Source organism: Vigna unguiculata, chromosome 1 (genome assembly GCF_037176805.1).
Source record: "Vigna unguiculata cultivar grain cowpea cultivar isolate G323 ecotype 2 chromosome 1, ASM3717680v1, whole genome shotgun sequence".
Lineage (NCBI taxonomy): Eukaryota > Viridiplantae > Streptophyta > Magnoliopsida > Fabales > Fabaceae > Vigna > Vigna unguiculata.
The window spans coordinates 38576893-38599372 of record NC_140792.1 but is presented as its reverse complement, the minus strand read 5'-3'; positions in this window follow the sequence as shown (position 1 = coordinate 38599372).

Genomic DNA, 22480 nt, shown 5'->3' with positions numbered 1-22480 from the left:
GATGAACAAAGTTTTAAATTTATCAAGGACCTCCCTCAAAATTTTTAAATTTATCAAGGACCTCTGTAACATCCCTAGGGAATATTACTTAAAAATAAATATTAAAATAAATAATTGCATTAATAGCCATCTCGATAAAAATCCCAACGCGGGAAAATTTCAATTTATTAAGATAGCGCGCCAAAACTCATAACTGAATTCATAAAATGTTACAAGTTCCCAAAATTTGCATTTAAAATATAAAATACATATAAGTAAAACTCTAGCTCTAATCCCATGCTAGCCCTCACTCCGCCATCTGAACATCCTCAGCACCACCTATATCAACATCTGCTCCCGTGTAACGAATTACACGATCATCGCCAAACACAAACAGAAAGGGTGAGCTGAGAAAATAAAATAACAAGCATATAAACACAAGATAGATCATTTACCCATCTTATTCATTATCTATAATTCTTGGCCAAGACCCTAACCCCAAGACTTATCAGTCTCCAAATCACACAATTTGTTAGCCTTGGACTCGGGAACATGATGCTCACACGAACCTGCCCGCTCGTGGTCCTGCCTCTACGAACCTCCCCGTTCGTAGTCCTGTCTCTACGAACCTCCCCGCTCGTAGTCCTGCTCTACGGACCTACCCGCCCGTAGTCCAACACATGTGATCCACCAGCCCCCGTACCTCCCCGCACGTGGCATCTCTCAACGTGAGCACGGAACATACGAACCTACCTCGCTCGTATCCCCACGTGAGAGTAACTTGATATGAACCTCCCCGCTCATATCATCACATGTCACACCATCCATGAACCTACCCGCTCATGGCACAGCATCTCCCGATCCAAGCAAAGCATCATTGTCAGTTAAAAACAACACACCAGAAAGCAAAGAACAACAGTGTTTCCACCTGGCTCGGCCCACACGCCGCCAGGCGAAATTGTTCCAGACCGCCTGGCGGTATTCACTCACCGCCAGGCGCCAGCGTCCTCCCAAGCCCACTGTTTTCTCGTCACTGCCTGGCGGATCTTACCGTGCCGCCAGGCGCCTCTCAGTGCAGGGTTCACTCACGCTGTGTCTATCGCCTGGCGGTGATCAACAAGCCGCCAGGCGCCATATCAGAGGCATTCTGCAGCTGATATTTGGCACTCCATTTTGGTCAATTCTACAGCCTAAGTTACTCGAAGGGCAACTCACCTCTTGGACTCAGTACCCCATTCTGATTTATTGCCAATTCCCATCCTATTTTAATGTCGTTATAGCCCAACCTCATCCTTCACACATTCCAACTAGAGATTTATTTATTCTTAAGTCATGCCATCAGGCCTTAGTTCACAAATTAACAGATCCTATTCGCATATCTCCCTTTTTCACAATCGTACTCACTCATAAACCTCGTATACTCAATTGACAATTCATATATGATTTCATCCTTCACTCTATCTTCCCACTCCTCTTGCCCATCTCACACAAATCCTTAGTTCCAACTTTTCTAACATTCTTCTCAACCAACTCCTCTTCACTATCATTGACCCTCGACATCCACTAACAATTTAGGGTCATGTTCAGATTCTATTAGCATCAAAGCATTCCAATTGCACTTTCCTCTCACTCATTACACTATATATAATCTTAGTTCACTTCCTATCCCCTTTCCTTTGCCTCCTTTCAAGCCATCTCTCCTTTCCAACTCCCCACTCACAATTCTCTCATTCCCACTATACCAACCTTTACAATCCCCAAGACTCTCTCTCTCTCTCGCAGAACTCCCCTGTACAACGCTCATTCAAGGCTGCCACACGTCATCGCCTGACGGATAGAACAGCCCCGCCAGGCGGCACACCAGAATTAGACCCTCTGCATGCGTTCCTGCACTTCCCACAAACCTATCTTATTTTCCTCCTTCCCAGATAACCACCACACATACAGTTCCAACCTTTTCAGCGTCCAAACTCATCAATATTATAATTATCACATTCCTCAATTCCAGTTAATTCCTAATTCACCCAACAATCCCACGTACAAAACCCCAATATAATCACAAACATTCCCACAAGAAGTATATGACAATAATACATCACACAATCTTATACAATCATTTGACACTCAACAGTTCATTACATTCTTCCAATTCAGCATCAACGCCATCAAACAGAACACAATCAAGGTCGCGCCGCCAGGCAGGAACTCATCGCCGCCAGGCGACTCAAACCAAAACAAGAACATACGCTCATCTCTGATGAGCCGCCTAGCGGTAGGGATCAAACCGCCAGGCGGTTTTGGGAAAAACCCAGAAACCTAATCGAACAGTGCAGAAAACAGATGGAAGCATGCGATTTCAATGAGTTACGATACAATGCAACGTACATGTATTAAATATCAACTAAACAACTCCCCATGGAAGCATGCGATTTCAATGAGTTACGATACAGTGCAACGTACATGTATTAAATATCAACTAAACAACTCCCCTTACCTGGATTCCTTGCTAAATTCGAGTTGGTGTGCTTATCCCTTTACCAAAACCTCTCTAGCCTTGTGCTTATCCCTTTACCAAAACCTCTCTAGCCTTGACTTCCCACTCCAACCTTTTCAATTTCAGCCTCACTGCCTTACTCTATCAGCCCTAATCCTCTGAACAAAAAGGAATTATTTAGCTCTCGCCAAGGTTTGAACCCACACTCATGCACATATCCAACCAAGACCAAACCATCCAACCAATCCTTATTTCATGATAAGTCCTATAATCCTAAGGGTTTATCATCAAACCGCACATTCAATATATAAACACACAAAAACGCATAATTTAAATAACATCCAAGTGGCACACATAGGACTCGAACCCAAGTCCTCACACACAATAAAGTACTCTCAACCACTTGAGCTAGTACATTTCCACGTCATAGTCCCTCACATTTATTGCTTTAAATATTCTCATTACCCGTCCTAATTAAATAATTAATTAAATAATTATTTAATTTTCCCGGGTCTTACAACCTCCCTGCAAAGTTTTTAAATTTATACAGGACCTCCCATGCAGAGTTTTTAAATCTATCGAGGACCTCTCCGTAAAGTTTTTAAAAATATGAAGGACCTCCCTGCAAAGTTTTTAAATGTATCAAGAACCTCTCTACAAAGTTTTTAAAAATATAAAGGACCTCCCTGCTAAATTTTTAAATTTATCAAGGACCTCCATGCAAAGTTTTTAAATTTATAATGGACCTCCTTGCAAAGTTTTCAAATTTATCAAGGACCTCTCTGCAAACTTTTTAAACATACGAAGGACCTCCCTACAAAATGTTTATATTTATCAAGGACCGCCATGCAAAGTTTTTAGATTTATGAGGGACCTCTCTGATAAGTTTTTAATTTTATGAGGGATTTCCCAGCAAAGTTTTAAATTTCTCAAGGACCTCACTCCATAGTATTTAAATTTATCAAGGACCTCCCTACAAAATTTTTAAATTTATCAAGGACCTCCATGCAAAGTTTTCGAATTTATCAAAGACTTCTCTACAAACTTTTTAAACATATGAATGACCTCCCTACAAAATTTTTATATTTATCACGGACCTCCATGCAAATTTTTAAATTTATCAGGGACCTCCTTGCAAAGTTTTCAAATTGATCAAGGACCTCTCTGCAAAGTTTTTAATTTTATGAGGATCTCCCAAAAAGGTTTTAAATTTATCAAGGACCTCCCTACAAAGTATTTAAATTTATCAAGGACTTCCCTACAAAGTTTTTAAATCTATTAAGGACCTCTCTGCAAAGGTTTTAAAAATATGAAGGACGTCCTTGCAAAATTTTTAAATTTATCAAGACCCTCCCTGCAAAGTTTTTAAATTTATCAAGGACCTCTCCGTAAAGTTTTTAAAAATATGAACGACCTCCGTGCAAAATTTTTAAAATTATCAAGGACCTCCTTGCAAATTTTATAAATTTATCAAGGACCTTCCAGCAAAGTTTTAAATTTATGAAGGACCTCCCTACAAAGTTTTGAAATTTATCAAGGACCTCCTTGCAAAGCTTTTAAATTTATCAGGGACCTTCTTGCAAAGTTTTTAAATTTATCGACGACCTCTCTACAAAGTTTTTCATTTTATGAGGGATCTACCAGCAAAATTTTAAATTTCTCAAGGACCTCACTGCATAGTATTTAAATTTATGAAGGACCTCCCTACAAAGTTTTTAAATCTATCAAGGACCTCTCTACAAAGGTTTTAAAAATATGAAGGACCTCCCTGCAAAATTTTTAAATTTATCAAGGACCTCCATGCAAAGTTTTTAAATTTATCAAGGACCTCCCTGCAAAATTTTTAAATTTATGAAGGACCTCCCTGCAAAGTTTTCAAATTTATCAAGGATCTCCTTGCAAAGTTTATAAATGTATCAAGAACCTCTCTGCAAAGTTTTTAAAATATAAAGGACCTCCCTGCTAAATTTTTAAATTTATCAAGGACCCCCATGCAATGTTTTTAAATTTATCATGGACCTCCTTGCAAAGTTTTTACATTGATCAAGGACCTCTCTGCAAAGTTTTTAATTTTATGAGGGATCTCCCAACAAAGTTTTAAGATTACCAAGGACCTCCCTACAAAGGTTTTTAATTTATCAAGGACCTCCCTACAAAGTTTTTAAATCTATCAAGGACCTCTTTGCAAAGGTTTTAAAAATATGAAGGACCTCCATGCAAAATTTTTAAATTTATCAAGGAGCTCCTTACAAAGTTTTTAAATTTCTCAGGGACCTCCTTGCAAAGTTTTTAAATTTATTAGGGACCTCCTTGCAAAGTTTTTAATTTTATGATCAAAGTTTTAAATTTATCAAGGACCTCCCTACAAAGTTTTTAAATTTATCAAGGACCTCCTTGCAAAGTTTTAAATTTATCAAGGACCTCCTTGCAAAGTTTTTAAATTTACCGACGACCTTTCTACAAAGTTTTTAGTTTTATGAGGGATCTCCCAGCAAAGTTTTTAATTTTATGAGGGATCTCCCAGAAAGTTTTAAATTTCTCAAGGACCTCACTACATAGTATTTAAATTTATCAAGGACCTCATACAAAGTTTTTAAATTCATAAAGGACCTCTTTGCAAAGGTTTTAAAAATATGAAGGACCTCCTTGCAAAATTTTTAAATTTATCAAGGACCTCCCTGCAAAGTTTTTAAATTTATCAAGGACCTCCCTACAAAGTTTTTAAATCTATTAAGGACTTCTCTGCAAAGGTTTTAAAAATATGAAGGACGTCCTTGCAAAATTTTTAAATTTATCAAGACCCTCCCTGCAAAGTTTTTAAATTTATCAAGGACCTCTCTGTAAAGTTTTTAAAAATATGAACGACCTCCATGCAAAATTTTTAAAATTATCAAGGACCTCCTTGCAAAGTTTATAAATTTATCAAGGACCTCCCAGCAAAGTTTTAAATTTATGAAGGACCTCCCTACAAAGTTTTGAAATTTATCAAGGACCTCCTTGCAAAGCTTTTAAATTTATCAGGGACCTTCTTGCAAAGTTTTTAAATTTATCGACGACCTCTCTACAAAGTTTTTCATTTTATGAGGGATCTACCAGCAAAATTTTAAAGTTCTCAAGGACCTCACTGCATAGTATTTAAATTTATGAAGGACCTTCCTACAAAGTTTTTAAATCTATCAAGGACCTCTCTACAAAGGTTTTAAAAATATGAAGGACCTCCCTGCAAAATTTTTAAATTTATCAAGGACCTCCATGCAAAGTTTTTAAATTTATCAAGGACCAACCTGCAAAATTTTCAAATTTATGAAGGACCTCCCTGCAAAGTTTTCAAATTTATCAAGGATCTCCTTGCAAAGTTTTTAAATGTATCAAGAACCTCTCTGCAAAGTTTTTAAAATATAAAGGACCTCCCTGCTAAATTTTTAAATTTATCAAGGACCCCATGCAAAGTTTTTAAATTTATCATGGACCTGCTTGCAAAGTTTTTACATTGATCAAGGACGTCTTTGCAAAGTTTTTAATTTTATGAGGGATCTCCCAACAAAGTTTTAAGATTACCAAGGACCTCCCTACACAGTTTTTAATTTATCAAGGACCTCCCTACAAAGTTTTTAAATCTATCAAGGACCTCTTTGCAAAGGTTTTAAAAATATGAAGGACCTCCATGCAAAATTTTTAAATTTATCAAGGAGCTCCTTGCAAAGTTTTTAAATTTCTCAGGGACCTCCTTGCAAAGTTTTTAAATTTATTAGGGACCTCCTTGCAAAGTTTTTAATTTTATGATCAAAGTTTTAAATTTATCAAGGACCTCCCTACAAAGTTTTTAAATTTATCAAGGACCTCCTTGCAAAGTTTTAAATTTATCAAGGACCTCCTTGCAAAGTTTTTAAATTTACCGACGACCTATCTACAAAGTTTTTAGTTTTATGAGGGATCTCCCAGCAAAGTTTTTAATTTTATGAGGGATCTCCCAGAAAGTTTTAAATTTCTCAAGGACCTCACTACATAGTATTTAAATTTATCAAGGACCTCATACAAAGTTTTTAAATCTATAAAGGACCTCTTTGCAAAGGTTTTAAAAATATGAAGGACCTCCCTGCAAAATTTTTAAATTTATCAAGGACCTCCCTGCAAAGTTTTTAAATTTATCAAGGACCTCCCCGCAAAGTTATTAATTTTATAAGGTATCTCCCAGCAAAGTTTTTAAATTTATCAAGGACCTCCCTACTAAGTTTTTAAATTTATGAAGGAACACCCTGCAAAGTTTTCAAATTTATCAAGGACCTCGCTGCAAAGTTTTCAAATTTATCAAGGACCTCCCTGAAAAGTTTTTAAATCTATCAAGGACCTCTTTGTAATGTTTTTAAAAACATGAGGGACCTCCATGCAAAATTTTTAAATTTATCACGGAGCTCCTTGCAAAGTTTTTAAATTTCTCAGGGACCTCCTTGCAAAGTTTTTAAATTTATCAGGGACCTCCTTGCAAAATTTTCAAATTTAGTAAAGTTTTTAAATTTATCAAGGACCTACTCCCAAAGTTTTCAAATTTATCAAGGACCTACTTGCAAAGTTTTTAAATTTATCAAAGACCTGCCTACAAAGTTTCTGAATTTATATGGGACCTACCTACAAAGTTTTTAAATTTATCAGGAACCTACTTGCAAAGTTTTTGAATTTATCAAGATCTCCTTTCAAAGTTTTTAAATTTATCAGGGACCTATTCTCAAAGTTTCTAAAGTTATTAAGGACCTACCTGCAAAGTTTTTAAATTTATTAAGAACCTATCTACAAAATTTATAAATTTATCTAAGACTTACATGCAAACTTTTAAAATATACCAGGGACGTCCTTGCAAAGTTTTTCTAAAATTTATCAAGGACGTAACTGAAAGTTTTTTAATTTATCGGGGACTTACCTGCAAAGTTTTTAAATTTATCTTGCACCTATCTGCAAGATTTTTAAATTCATAAGGCACCTACCTACAAAGTTTTTATAAAAATATTAGGGACCTTCCAGGGAAGTTCTTAAATTTATCAAGGACCCCTTGTAAAGTTTTTAAATTTATCAAGGACCTATCTACAAAATTTTTAAATTTATCTAGGACTTACTCGCTAAGTTTTTATATTTATTAGGGATCTATATGCTATATTTTTAAATTTAATAGGGACCTAACTTCAAAGTTTTTTAAATTTACCTAGGATCTCCATGCAAAGTTTTTAAATCGATCAGTGACCTTTCTGCAAAGTTTTTAAAAATATCAAGCACCACCTTGTAAAGTTTTTAAATTTATCAAGGACGTCCCTACAAAGTTTTTAAATTTATACAGGACCTCCCTGCAGAGTTTTTAAATCTATTGAGGACCTTTCTGTAAAGTTTTTAAAAATATGAAGGACCTCCCTGGAAAGTTTTTAAATGTATCAAGAACCTCTCTACAAAGTTTCAAATTTTGTGAGGGATCTACCTGCAAAGTCTTTAAATATATCATGTACCTCCCTGCAAAGTTTTTAAATTTATTAAGAACTTGCCAGCAAAGTTTTTAAATCTATCAGGTACCTCTCTGCAAAGCTTTTAAAAATATGAAGGACCTCCCGACAAAATTTTTAAATTTATCAGGGACCTCCTTGTAAAGTTTTTAAATTTATTAGGGACCTCCCTGCAAAGTTTTTAATTTTATGAGGGATCTCACTGCAAAATTTTTAAATTTATCAAGGACTACCTGCAAAGTTTTTAAATCGATCAGGGACCTCTCAGCAAAGTCTTAAAAATATTAAGTAGCTTCATGTAGAGTTTTTAAATTTATCAGAGACCTCCCTGCAAAGTTTTTAAATCTATCAAGGACCTTTCCGCAAAGTTTTTACAAATATGAAGGACTTCCCTGCAAAACTTTTAAATTTATCAGGGACCTCCCTGCAAAGTTTTTAAATTTATCAAGGACCTCCTTGCAAAATTTTTAATTTTATGAGGGATCTCCCTGCAAAATTTTCAAATTTATCAAGGACCTACATGTAAAGTTTTTAAATTTATCAAGGACCTACTCCCAAAGTTTTCAAATTTATCAAGGACCTACTTGCAAAGTTTTTAAATTTATCAAAGACCTACCTACAAAGTTTCTAAATTTATATGGGAACTACCTACAAAGTTTTTAAATTTATCAGGAACCTACCTACATGCAAAGTTTTTGAATTTATCAAGATTTCCTTTCAATGTTTTTAAATTTATCAGGGACCTATTCTCAAAGTTTCTAAAGTTATTAAGGACTTACCTGCAAAGTTTTTAAATTTATTAGGAACCTATCTACAAAATTTATAAATTTATCTAAGACTTACATGCAAACTTTTAAAATATACCAGGGACGTCCTTGCAAAGTTTTTCTAAAATTTATCAAGGACGTAACTGAAAGTTTTTTAATTTATCGGAGACTTACCTGCAAAGTTTTTAAATTTATCTTGCACCTATCTGCAAGATTTTTAAATTCATAAGGCACCTACCTACAAAGTTTTTATAAAAATATTAGGGACCTCCCAGGGAAGTTCTTAAATTTATCAAGGACCCCTTGTAAAGTTTTTAAATTTATCAAGGACCTATCTACAAAATTTTTAAATTTATCTAGGACTTACTCGCTAAGTTTTTATATTTATTAGGGATCTATATGCTATATTTTTAAATTTAATAGGGACCTAACTTCAAAGTTTTTTTAAATTTACCTAGGATCTCCATGCAAAGTTTTTAAATCGATCAGTGACCTTTTTGTAAAGTTTTTAAAAATATCAAGCACCACCTTGTAAAGTTTTTAAATTTATCAAGAACCTGCCAGCAAAGTTTTTAAATCTATCAAGGACCTCTCTGCAAAGCTTTTCAAAATATGAAGGACTTCCCTGCAAAATTTTTAAATTTATCAGGGACCTCCCTGCAAAATTTTTAAATTTATTAGGGAGCTCCTTGCAAAGTTTTTAATTTTATCAGGGATCTCCCTGCAAAATTTTTAAATTTATCAAGGACTTCCTGCAAAGTTTTTAAATCGATTAGGGACCTCTCAGCAAAGTTTTAAAAATATTAAGTAGCTTCATGCAAAGTTTTTAAATTTATCAGATACCTCCCTGCAAAGTTTTTAAATCTATCAAGGATCTCTCCGCAAAGTTTTTACAAATATGAAGGACCTCCCGCAAAACTTTTAAATTTATCAGGGACCTCTCAGCAAAGTTTTTAAATTTATCAGGGACCTCCTTGCAAAGTTTTTAATTTTATGAGAGATCTCCCTGCAAAATTTTCAAATTTATCAAGGACCTACCTGCAAAGTTTTTAAATTTATCAAGGACCTACTCGCAAAGTTTTCAAATTTATTAGGGACATAGGCGCAACATTTTTAAATTTAACACGGACCTACATGCAAAGTTTTTAAATTTATCGTTGACCTACCTGCAAAATTTTTTAATCTATCGGGAACCTTCCTTCAAAGTTTTGTAATTTATCTCGAACGTAAGTTCAAAGTTTTTCAATTTATTATGGACTTTCCTGCAAAGTTTTTAAATTTATAGAATCTTCTTGCAAAGTTTTTCAATTTATCGAGGACCTCCATGCAAAGTTTTTTAAAATTTTATGGACCTCCCTGAAAAGTTTTTAAATTTACCAAGGACGTACCTATTAAGTTTTTAAATTTATTAAGGACATACTCGCAAAGTTTTTAAATTTATCAGGGACCTACCTACAAAATTTTTATAAATATTATGGACCCCGCAAAGTTTTTAAATTTATCAAGGACCCCTTGCAAAGTTTTTAAATTTATCAACGACCTACCTACAAAATATTTAAATTTATTTTGGACCTACTAGCAAAATTTTTATATTTATTAGGACCTACATGCTACATTTTTAAATTTAACAAGGACCTACCTTCAAAGTTTTTATATTTATCTGGATCTACCTAAAAAGTTTTTAAATCTATCAGGGACCTACCTACAAAGTGTTTAAAAATATCAAGAACATCTTTGCAAAGTTTTTAAATTTATCAAGGACCTCTTTGCAAAGTTTTTAAATCTATCAGGAACCTTTCTACAAAGTTTTTATGAATAATAAGGACCTCTTTGCAAAGTTTTTAAATCGATCAGGGACCTTTCTACAGAGTTTTTAAGAATAATAAAGACTTTCCTGTAAAGTTTTTAAATTTATCAGAGATCTAACTACAACATTTTTTAAATTTTTCAAAAATCTAATGATAAAGTTACTAAATTTATCGTGAAACTAATTGAAAAATTTTAACTTTATAGACGTAATTGAAAATTTTTAAATGTAGCAGGACGTATCACGTTTGAATTAGTTGGTCATCTAAAACAATCATTTTGCACTTTCTCCTTTGTAGTTTTTTACCAGACTAGTGTACTTTTAAACAAAAAATACCTAACTAAGCAGATTTTAAAAATATTACCAAAAAACGAGATTTCAAACAATAAAGTTGTATTCAAAAAACGAGACTTAAACTTTTATACAAAAGTTGTATATTTTTATTTTCACCATCACATCTACCATTTTGTATGTATATTTTTATTTTAACTTAAACAAATAGTGGTTCTAACATACAATTTTTTATTTTATTATTTATTACTTATATATGTTTAGAAGTTTGTAGTTTTTATATTTTTTAAATTTTATATAACCATATTTTTTAATTTAATACTACCTTTTAATAATATAGCTAATGGCTTTTAAAAAAATTCTTACTTTTTCTTACATTTTTATACATTTTTATATTATTTACATATTCTTAAATTTTATATGTTTATTAAGAATGTAATTAATAAACCAAAAATAATGTTTTTGATTTCTTATATAAAATCATTTTCATTTTGAATTATTTAGAAAATTTTATTATTATAACTTATTTATTTAAATAAATAAATATGTATATTTTTAATTTTAATTTACTTATCAAATTATTAAGAAAATATGATTATATAATTTTAATAAAATATGCAATTTATAGGTATAAAATTAAAAATGTTTATACAGGGATCACATACTTCTTTTTATGTGGACCCCTTCACTCCAAAACTTTCTTTCGTGCGAATGGCAGTTTCCTTCAGGAAATGCACTCCATCACTCAATCTCATTGTACAACTTCAAAAGCACACGCGCTCACGCTTCACTCAATTGCCACATCACACGGCTCAAATATTAATTGAAATCTAAAAGTAAAATGTCAATTCAAGTAACACGTTGATGGGTTAAAAAAGGGTAAGATTTAGGGGTTAAAGTATCACAATCCAAAAATTAAACTATCAGTAAAAACATCATTAGTAAGCTCTCATGAAAAGATTAGAATATATTACTTTCAATACCATAGCTAAAAAAATGTTAGAATTATTTTATGTGTTTGTAATAATTAATTTCGTTAGAGTACTATTGATACTAACTTTAATTATTTTTTTCATTGTTAAAAAAATTTGGACAAGACATATTACGACAAGTACATTCAATGTTCAATTATTAGTATATGATATTTTTTTAATGGTCAAAAAATTGTTTTGGTTGTTCACCCAAATGATTTTAAGAAAATTAGTGAACGACAAGTCTTCTATTTCTATAATTATTTGTGTGTGTTTAGTTTCATCATTATAGTTTTTGCCTAAATAAGACTAAACTACAAACTAAATTTTGAAAACTTGAACTTGGTTTATACTAATATAAATAAATGAAGGCTTAATTAATAATTTGGTCTATAAATACTTAAGTTTATGATTTATTGTAATCTCTATAATTTTTATTTAATTGAGTTTCAAATAAAATCAGTTTGATTTTTTCTCTTAAATTAATGTTATTGTTGTTTTGTTTAATAGATAATGTGTGTCAAACTATTTAGAAGATGTCACATGTCAAATTAAATAAATCCTAAATTAAAAAATATTCAAATTTTGACATGTAATATCTTCAAACGGGCATTAACTTTAATAACCATAAAAGTTTATTTATTTTAATTATTCGGATGGTACCCACTTTGGTAGAAATCTGTCAATCTAGTACTACCTTTTAAGAAAGTGTTAATTGTATCATCCCAACTTTTGAAAAAGTGTTTAAATTAGGTTCCTTTCAGACAAAAGTTACTAACACCATTAACGGCATGCCATGTGTCAATTTGTGATTTTTAAATTTTTTTTTTTTTTGCAAAAAGCAAAAATTGTCGTGTGTCGGGTCCCTAGTGTGACATGTGGCATTGTTAGTGTCACATGATAGGGCAATGTCATGTGTCACTGTTACCATCAAAAACCATTGTTTTTATTTCAATTTAGTCCCCATATATATCTCATTGATTCAATTTAGTCCTTACTTACGTGTCTCTGATTCAATCTTTATCCAATTTTTTTTAATAATTAAATTCTTTTTTTAAACCATTTTTATAAGATAAAACTAATTAGGTATAAATATTTTTAGAAAAATTAAGTATTAATATTTATATTAAAATTTAGTAGTAGAAGTCATTTTATTAAGTCATTTTTAATAAAAAAATATTAGTATAACATTATGCAAATAAAAATTTTGGTTTAAAACTAGTGAGAGACAATATTGTTCTATTTAAAAAAAATTAACAAAAATATACAATAATGTAATATGTTAAAAAGTTATTTTTAATAAAAAAAATTAACATTTATACATATAATAAATTTGGTCTGCGGGAGAGAAATAATGTAAATATCAGTACTTAATTTTGTAAAAATATCTATACTTAGTTTTAATCTTATAAAAATTGGATTAAAAAATATTTTAATTATTACAAAAATTGGGACAAAATTGAATCAGAAACACATAATTAGGGACTAAATTGAATCAAGAAGACATATATGGGACTAAATTGAAATCAACACAATGACATTTGATAGTGATATTGACACGTGGCATTGCATTGCCACGTGTCACACAAGAGACATGACATGTGACAATTTTTTTTTCAAAAAAAAATTTAGATAAAATTAAAATAAAATTCAAAAAATCACATACTACATGACATGTCGTAAACTGTGTTAATATTTTATGTCTAAAAAGGACCTAATTAAAGCACTCTCTCAAAAGTTAAGATGCAATTGACACGTGTTTAGAAGCGAGTAGCAGATTGACACCCCTCTACCAAGATAGATATCACCTAAGTAATTAAACCTAAGAAAAAAAGACTAAATTAGATCTATTTAAACAAAAGACTCAGTTGAATAATAAAAGTAGAAAGGTAAAAATAAATTATGTTACTAAATATAAAAATTAAATCCCTAAATAAGTTTAACAGTGAATTGATAAGTGAAAATAAAACGTGTATTATATTATATTATAATATATCGTAAGTGAAAGATAATTTCATAATCTACGGGTTTGTCACATAATTAATAGTATACGAAATATTATACGATCAATTTGTTTTAACTTCGTTTAACTTCAACGAAGAAATAAAATATAATTAAATAGGTTAAAATACTTTTTTTATCCCAATTTTTGTCAAATTTTGTCAAATCAATCCTAATTTTGTTGTTGTACTCAAATAGATCTTAATTTTCATCAATTTTGTTCAATTTAGTCATTTTTTTGCTAACATCGTTTAAAATATTAACAACATGAACAGTGACTGACACATGTCACTTCATGTTTTTTTTTTTTAAATTAATGTTCACGTCGTACCACATGTCAGATTCAATGTTTTATATTGAATTTGGTCCCTAAATTCTAGGGATGGCAACGGGACGGGACGATGACGGATTTCGCTATCTTATACCCATCCCCATAAAAAAGATTCATCCTCATCCCCATACCCAAACCCAACGGGTATCAAACTTTTGTCTCATATCCATTCTCACCGGGTAACGGGTATAATCTAGTAGCCATACCCATACCCGTTTTCTTACTACTTCAATATTAATTTTAATTAATTTTTTTATAAACTAATAAAAGATTACGATAAAAGAAACATAATATTATCAAATATTTAAGAGGATGATTGTCTCTTCAATATCAAATACTTTGAAATAAATTATAATTGTTTACATTTTAGATTAGAATACCAAATAAAATTTCATTAGAACCAAAATATTTATTAAATTTGCAAACATTAAAGAAACATAGTTAATAAAATTTAAAAATATTTTTTAAAAAATATAAAAAAAATATTTAAATTAAAATATATTTTAAATGTTTGTTTACTTCAATTTCTTAAATTCTAATCAATGTCTTTTTTATACACTAACAAAAGTTATAATACATCACTTGATCAAAATGACGCAAAGAACAAATAATAAGCATAATAATAAAACTTTGACATAGATTTTGGATCTTTTGAACTCCAATATATGTTGGATGGTGATAAAAAATATTCATGATAATTACATTAAATTTTTATATTGTAGTAAATAAAAGTTATTTATACAATTATAGTGAAAATATTACAGTATGATTGATAATGAGTTAGAAAATAAAAAATAATTAGATAAAATATATCAAAATAGTATTCTACATGATGAAAATAAACAACAAATAAAAGTATTAAAAAATTAACAAATGTGTGTCTTAGAAACAATTTGAGAGACTACTGAAAGAAATCGAACAAAGGAAATTAAAAAATTAAATGTATAATTAAGGGTATGATAAGATGAAAAATACCTTAGAGATCTATTTTTTTTTTCAAATATCAACATATATACTCAATGGTCGAGAAATATCTAAAATTGTTTTAGCGAAACAAAAGAGTTGTTTAAATGAAACAAAAATTATTAATAATAAGTAAAGATTTTTTTTATATTACCTTGTAAATGAAAGGTTTATGCTATTAAACACTTAAATTAAGAGTATTAAAAATTCTCACGTGAAAGGAAAATATACAATAAATAAAAATATTAAAAAATAATAGAAATATTCAAATGTGAGACATAAAAAATTTTAATTACATACATCATTTTAACATAACTACATAAAAATTTATGATAAGATGAAAAATATATTGGATACAAATGAGTTTCATACAAACCAAATAATTAGAAGAAATAAAAAAATAGAAAGTATATATATATATATATATATATATATAGTTAATTAATTGTCAAGATTTTAATAATTTAAACGGGAATGGAGATATGGCGGGGACGGGTATTATGGCGAGGATATGTACATCCCTATACTCATCCCCATACCCAATCGAAAAAATCGGGGATTTTCCATACTCATATCCAGTCAATGCGAGGATTCCCGTCTAAATGGGGACGAGTTCGGGCAAGGGTTTATTTGCCATCTCTACTGAATTCGTTATTTTTGTTCAATTTAGTTCCAATTTTATTTAACATGAATCAATTTTGTCCCTCTCCAAATTGAAACTAAATTTAATTTTTATATTGAAATTCATATTTTTTATTAAATATTTTTATATAATATATTAAAATTCATATCATTAAAAAAAGTTTTAAAAAAACCACGAAATAACACGTGACCGTCATTTTATGGTCATTAATGATTTAAATTATTTTAACAAAAAATGACTAAATTGAACAAAATTGACAAAAATTAGTAAAAAACAAAATTATGCCAAAATTATGCCTGATTTGATAGAACTTTGACGAAATTTGAGACAGAAAATGTATTTTAACAAATCAATTATTACAACGTTATAATAAAAAAACATTCTTCCTTTTCATTTCTTTTCAACCAAATTATTTTATTATGGTTTATATTTTTGTTTTTCTGTTTCTCTCTTTGACATTCGTTTCCATGATCCCAATAACACATCTAAAGTACACAACCCGTTTAAAGTATGATTTACTTTAAGGGGGGAAAGGCAACGAGCAATTTACAACTTGTTCAGCCACTGATGTAAGGTTCCAAACACTTTCATAGAAGAATCTATATAGAAATACAAGTATAAAACCACGATATAGAAATCGTGCATTTAAAATGCTGTACATTTACATTATTATGTACTATAAATGGTGTAAGGTAAATTAGAGAATGAATGATTTTGATGGCAAAGGAGCAGGTGCAGCCCCTGACTCAACCAATATTGACCAAAGAACATGAACATCTTGGGAAGGGCAAGACTTGACATCCTTATACAGAATGTATATTCCTCTCCCTGTGTTCCAGAACGAAAACACTAATGATATGAATCTGAGACAACGTTGTGATAACAAAAGAGAAGTGAAACCAGAATGAATGCATGCTTACTCTTTCTGTGGTCTGAGTGAAGGCGATCCCAGAGCTTCTTCAAAGGGCAGAGAAGGGAGTGAACCCATCCCATTGTGTGATATGTTGGTGAAAGAATAGAAGAAAATGAGAGCAGTTTTAAGAAGAGGGGTTGCTTGCAGCATAGTGACTTCAATGCCACTGCTTCTCATCAAATTCACCAAATTCCTTTTCAGTGCAATCATGCAACAAAAACATGCCCCCTCTGGGTGCCATTTCTTTGTCACACATTTTCTCTCCTGGGAGAACCCAAACCCACGTGTGTATGACTTTAAAAACTAATCTTGATAAAAATTTAAGTGTTAGTCTAAGTTCTACGTCCACTGAAAATAAAGTAATAGAACACTATATAGAGATAAAGACCCATAAATTTATTATCTTAAAATTTTTTATTAAAAATAATGTCAATATCTTATATGATTGAACTTATATCTCATTATTATTATATCTCCCTCCCTCTTACACCTATGAAACCCTTTTTGTCACTATTCATGCTTTCAAACTTACATGTCAAGTCAAATATTTTTTACTATTATATACCCTCTCCTTCATTTCTACCATTTGAAATTGTGCTGCTACGATTCTGAATAATGTTGTACACACGAAATTGGTTGCCCAAGGGAAAATTAAGCCCCCAAATTACTGTGCTTAAGCCACATCATTTGATACGTAGTCTTCATTCTTATCCTCTTTGGATGCTTATAAAGCTCCAATCCAACAGAGTAATTACTAATTAATTAATCATAATTTCTGGAGTTTGGACTATAAACATATATAATACTAGAAAACCGAAAATGATGAGCATTTTCAAAGTTAATCAGGTTCAGCAAAGATACACATTCTTTGGCTTCTCATTCAAGGTTTAAACAATTCCACAAATTTCTATAAACCATTAAGTATGCACATTTCCGTTGAGTAAGGGCAATTAACATGTCAAACTTAATAATCTTCAATGTGAAGGAAACCTGCCCCAAATTTTATTTCTTTTTTTTTTCTCAATTAATTTGATGGAAATATGGGAAAGTTTTGAATAAATCATTGTGACTGTTGGAAATATTTGTATGGTATGAATTCAAAAGAAGCTTAATTATTTTATAAATTTTTCATTATTTATTTTTATTTTATTTGGTTATATTGGTAGAATGCTCAATAAGTTCCTTTATTTTTTAAAATTAATAATGAGCACTTTTAATATATTTAGCACATAAATGGTTAACAAGCAAATATTGTTGATTTTAATTTATACATAATAAAATTTAGGATTAAATATGTTTTTGGTTCCTCAAGTTTTAGCGAAATTTGGAATTAGTCCATCATCAACACTTTTGACCAATTTAGTCCTTCATCTTTCAAAATGCGTGAATTTAGTCCTTTTAACCAAATTTTGTTAAGTTTATCTGACGTTTCAAGCACATTTCATGACAGTATTTAAGTTAACATTGAAGCAAAAATGTGTCAAACAGTATAAATAATTTAATACTATCATGAAATGTGTTTGAAATGTCAGATAAACTTAACAAAATTTGGTTAAAAGGACTAAATTCACGCATTTTGGAAGATGAAGGATTAAATTGGTCAAAAGTTTTGATAAGGGACTAAACCCAAATTTCGCTCAAACTTGAGGGACAAAAACATATTTAATCCTAAAATTTATAATCAATAAATAGTAATAATTTATAAACTAACAATGCCAATTTTAATATATAAAAGAGTTAAATAGTTAAATTTTTAAAATTGAGGGATGTGATTGAAAATTAAGAATTGTTATTGTATTTTTAAAATCGAGGAACTTGATTGAAGTTTTTATTAAATAAAAAGTTAAAATTGAATGAAATATACAAATAAGAAGATAAAAAAGGAAAAGCATAATGTAAAATATGAAGTGTGGTTGGGGTGTTATATTAGCTAGTGTGGTTGTGATGTTATAAAGTTAGGTGTATGACTTTGGTAAAATATGAAAGGCTCTACAAAACCAACAATTTGATAGGAAAGTGGCATCTAATAATAAGTACATATCATATAGTTCTCCACCATTTCACCACTCCTGAAAGGAACCACATAATTGAATACACCATGGAATTTGAATAATTTTGTTTCTTTTGTAAACTATGCACGGAAAAGGGTACATATTATTCAATAAATTACAAAACAAAAAGAAAAATGAACTATTGAGGCTCCCTAAAAACATCACCTGGTACTCATTTTGTTATTTAAGAAAATTCATTAAGATTTATTAAAGTATGTGAGTTTCGTTCTTTATAGAAGGGATTCCTATGATCAAATTCACTTAATTATAAGAATTATGTAGCAAAACGTGTCAACACTATAGTGTTGACATTTTTTTTGTTATATTTTATAAGGGATCACTGAAATCGTAATCCAACTTTTCTGTCTTATGTACCACGTGAATAATAAGAAGTTTAAAATAAATTTATACTAAAAATGGAAAGTATATAGTATATCAGAAATATATACAAATCATCTAATATTTTAAAGTGGTTGTAAGACATTCTAGAAGATGAATTTAGCATAGCTAACTCATTTACTCAAAGCATGTGATAAATAAATAAATAAATAAATATATATATATATATATATATATATATATATATATATATATATATATATATATAACAATATTATGTTTGGTCTTCCTTTCCTTTTTTTTTTCTTCTTACTTTTTCCATCTTTTGCCATTACTTTTATTTCTTTTCCTTCGTTTCCTCTTCTTCTTTCTTTTTTTTCCTTCCTCTATAGCACCGTTGTCACCTTGATGGCTACCACCATTGTCTCATCTTTTTTCTTCTTTTCCTCCTATTTTTTAATATTCTCATTCAACATTGATTAATTTCTAACAAATATTTCATTCACAGAAAACTTGGTGTTCATTCACCGATGAATTTACTAACTAAATAACCAAAAAAATTTAAAAATAAAATAATTATCAACGAATTTATCGATATACTTTTAGAAAATTGAATTATCGATGAATTTAATGATAAATTTTCCAAAAAAATCAATTATCAATGAATTTATGAAAAAAATTTCAAAATATTGAATTACTGACAAATTTACTAATAAATCTAAAAAAAATAATTATCAACAAATTTAATAATGATTTTTTAAAAGTCAATTACTAACAAATAATGATTTTTTAAAAGTCAATTACTAACAAATTTATCATGAAATCTAAGAAAATTAAATTATTGATAAATTTAAGAAAATTAAATTATTGACAAATTTTAAAAAATTTAATTATTCACAAATTTTCAAAAAATTGAATAACCAAAAATATTAAAACAAAAAAATCAATTACCAACCAAATTTTACTAGGACATGATCAACAAATATCTAACAAATTTTAACGTTCATGTACCGACAGATAATTATTATATATCATTGAAAACTTTTACTAACAGACTATATCAACAAATTCATTACCGATAGGTATTTTTGTTGTTAATAAAAAAATTAATTTATCAACAAATATATTGACATATTTTTTATCAAAAAATTATTCATCATATTAAAATGTAAAAATTCATTAATAAATTTTGTTTTACCGAAAGAAAAAATTTGTCGAAAACTTTTTGTCAATAATATTTTTTTTTACTGTCAACCAAACAATGCAATTATAATTGAAAAAAAAAACTAGATCAGTAAAAAAATAACATTCTCAACTAATTAACATGTAAACTTAATGTTATTCACATTAAAAAGAAAAAGTAAAAAGGAAAAGAAAAGCAAATTATTAAAATAAATGAAAAATTTACTCAATTTCCAACTTTGATCGGATACTCTTAATCTATAGTTGAAGTTGAGTTGAACTAAGAGTTTTGTTTGAAAACAAAAGAAACAAACAGCTCCAAGAAGCTATAAAAGAAGTCAGAAACAAAATATTAAAAAAAGTTAAAGAAATAATAAGTTTTAAAAATGAATAACTAAAATAATTTATATACTTGGTATAATTGTATACTTTATTTTTTAAATCATGTTTATTAAACTAGAAAAATTGCGTCTCACCAATCTTCTTTATTTTTCTTATACTACTCTAATGATATATGTGCAAATATATATATATATATATATATATATATATATATATATATATATATATATATATATATATATAACTTGCAATATTAATTAATCTTCTTATATTATATATGAAAAATATAATAAGTTTCCATCATGTATGGTAATTAAACCTTAAGTTACTTGGGTTTTGTAATCGATGAAAAATTACATACATCTGATTAACTACTCACTTATTTTGCCTTAATTTACTCATTGATATTGAACATTTCCTATTAGTACCATTATTACGTATCCTTAGCTAAAATTTAACATCTTAAATGACATTTTTCTTTTGTACTTCGTACTATTATATAAATAAACACTGATGCATAATTCAACAATTAATTTCTCTTATGGGCATCAGCCTTGAAGTTCTATACCTACCTAGATGGGCTTTCCACTAGGATTATTGGGCAGTTTTATCCTGCAGCTACATAAGTTTTTTCTTGCACTCCCATATTAAAAACTTTCCATTGTCCTTTTTTTAAAATAAAAAATAACTTTAAGATTGTGTAATTTGAATTTTTTTCAAACTGAAAATAAAAATGACTTTTAGATTGCGCAATCTAAAATTTCGTTTTTTCTGAGAAAATTTTTAAAAGTATACAATCCAAAAATTAAAAATATTATTAGATTATAAATTCAAAAGTTATTTAATTTTTGGGTTGTATAATCTAGGAGTCATTGAGTTGCGTTATTTAGAAGCTGTTTTATTTCTAGATTTTATAATCGAAAATTTATTTGGTTTTGCATAATTCATAAGTTATTTTTTGACTGATTTAAAAAAAATAAATGAAAAAAATAATTTCTAGATTAAATAATACAAAGACTAAATAAATGATTTTTATATTATTACATATGTTATTAATTGTTATGTGGCAGAAATCAAGTAAGTCAAGTTATAATCGAATCATGACATTTGAATTGTTATATTTTTAAGTAAAAAGAATTGTATTTTAATTAAAAATTATAATTTTTGATTTAATGATAAGTGTTTGATCCTAACGTATATTATATTATATTGTATATGGTAAAAGAAAGTAAAATGAAAACTTTTTTAATACAAGGATGCAATAAGAAACATATGGTGGTTGAGGAAGAAACTGTCCATAGTTTGTTCATTGAGTCTGTAACTTTTCGGTGGGCTCTCCATAGACCATAAGTAACTATTCTCTTATATAGGATATTTGATAGATGGGAAAAATGACGACTTTAATTTTTATATATTTTAATATAAAATTTGTAATTTTTTCTTAGATCTTCTACTTCGTAAGCAATTTGTTTGAAACATGGTGAAGAAACACACGGATAAGCAATTAGATACTATTTTAGATATGATTTGTAATTAATTTAAAAGTTAACAGGACTATATGTAAAAAATAATAATTAATCTTAATTTATAATTATTCGTAATTTTGGTCCTATTTTTTTCACACAATTTTTATCCCTTAATTTTTTATCATTTATAATTTTGTTGAATTTTCAATTTAAGTATTCAAAGTATTTTTTTTACTTGGACATGACGATTAGGTTAAAAACATCAAACTGATGGCTTCTAAACTAAACATCGAACGAAGTTTATATATTATTAAAAATTAAGAGATATAAATTGTATCAAAGGAAATTTAGGGACCAAAATAGTAGATAAATAAAATTCAAGGAGCTAAATTTGAAGAAAACAAAATTGCAACTAAATATATTTGTTTGCTATGAGTTCTCATTTTAGTATAATTTA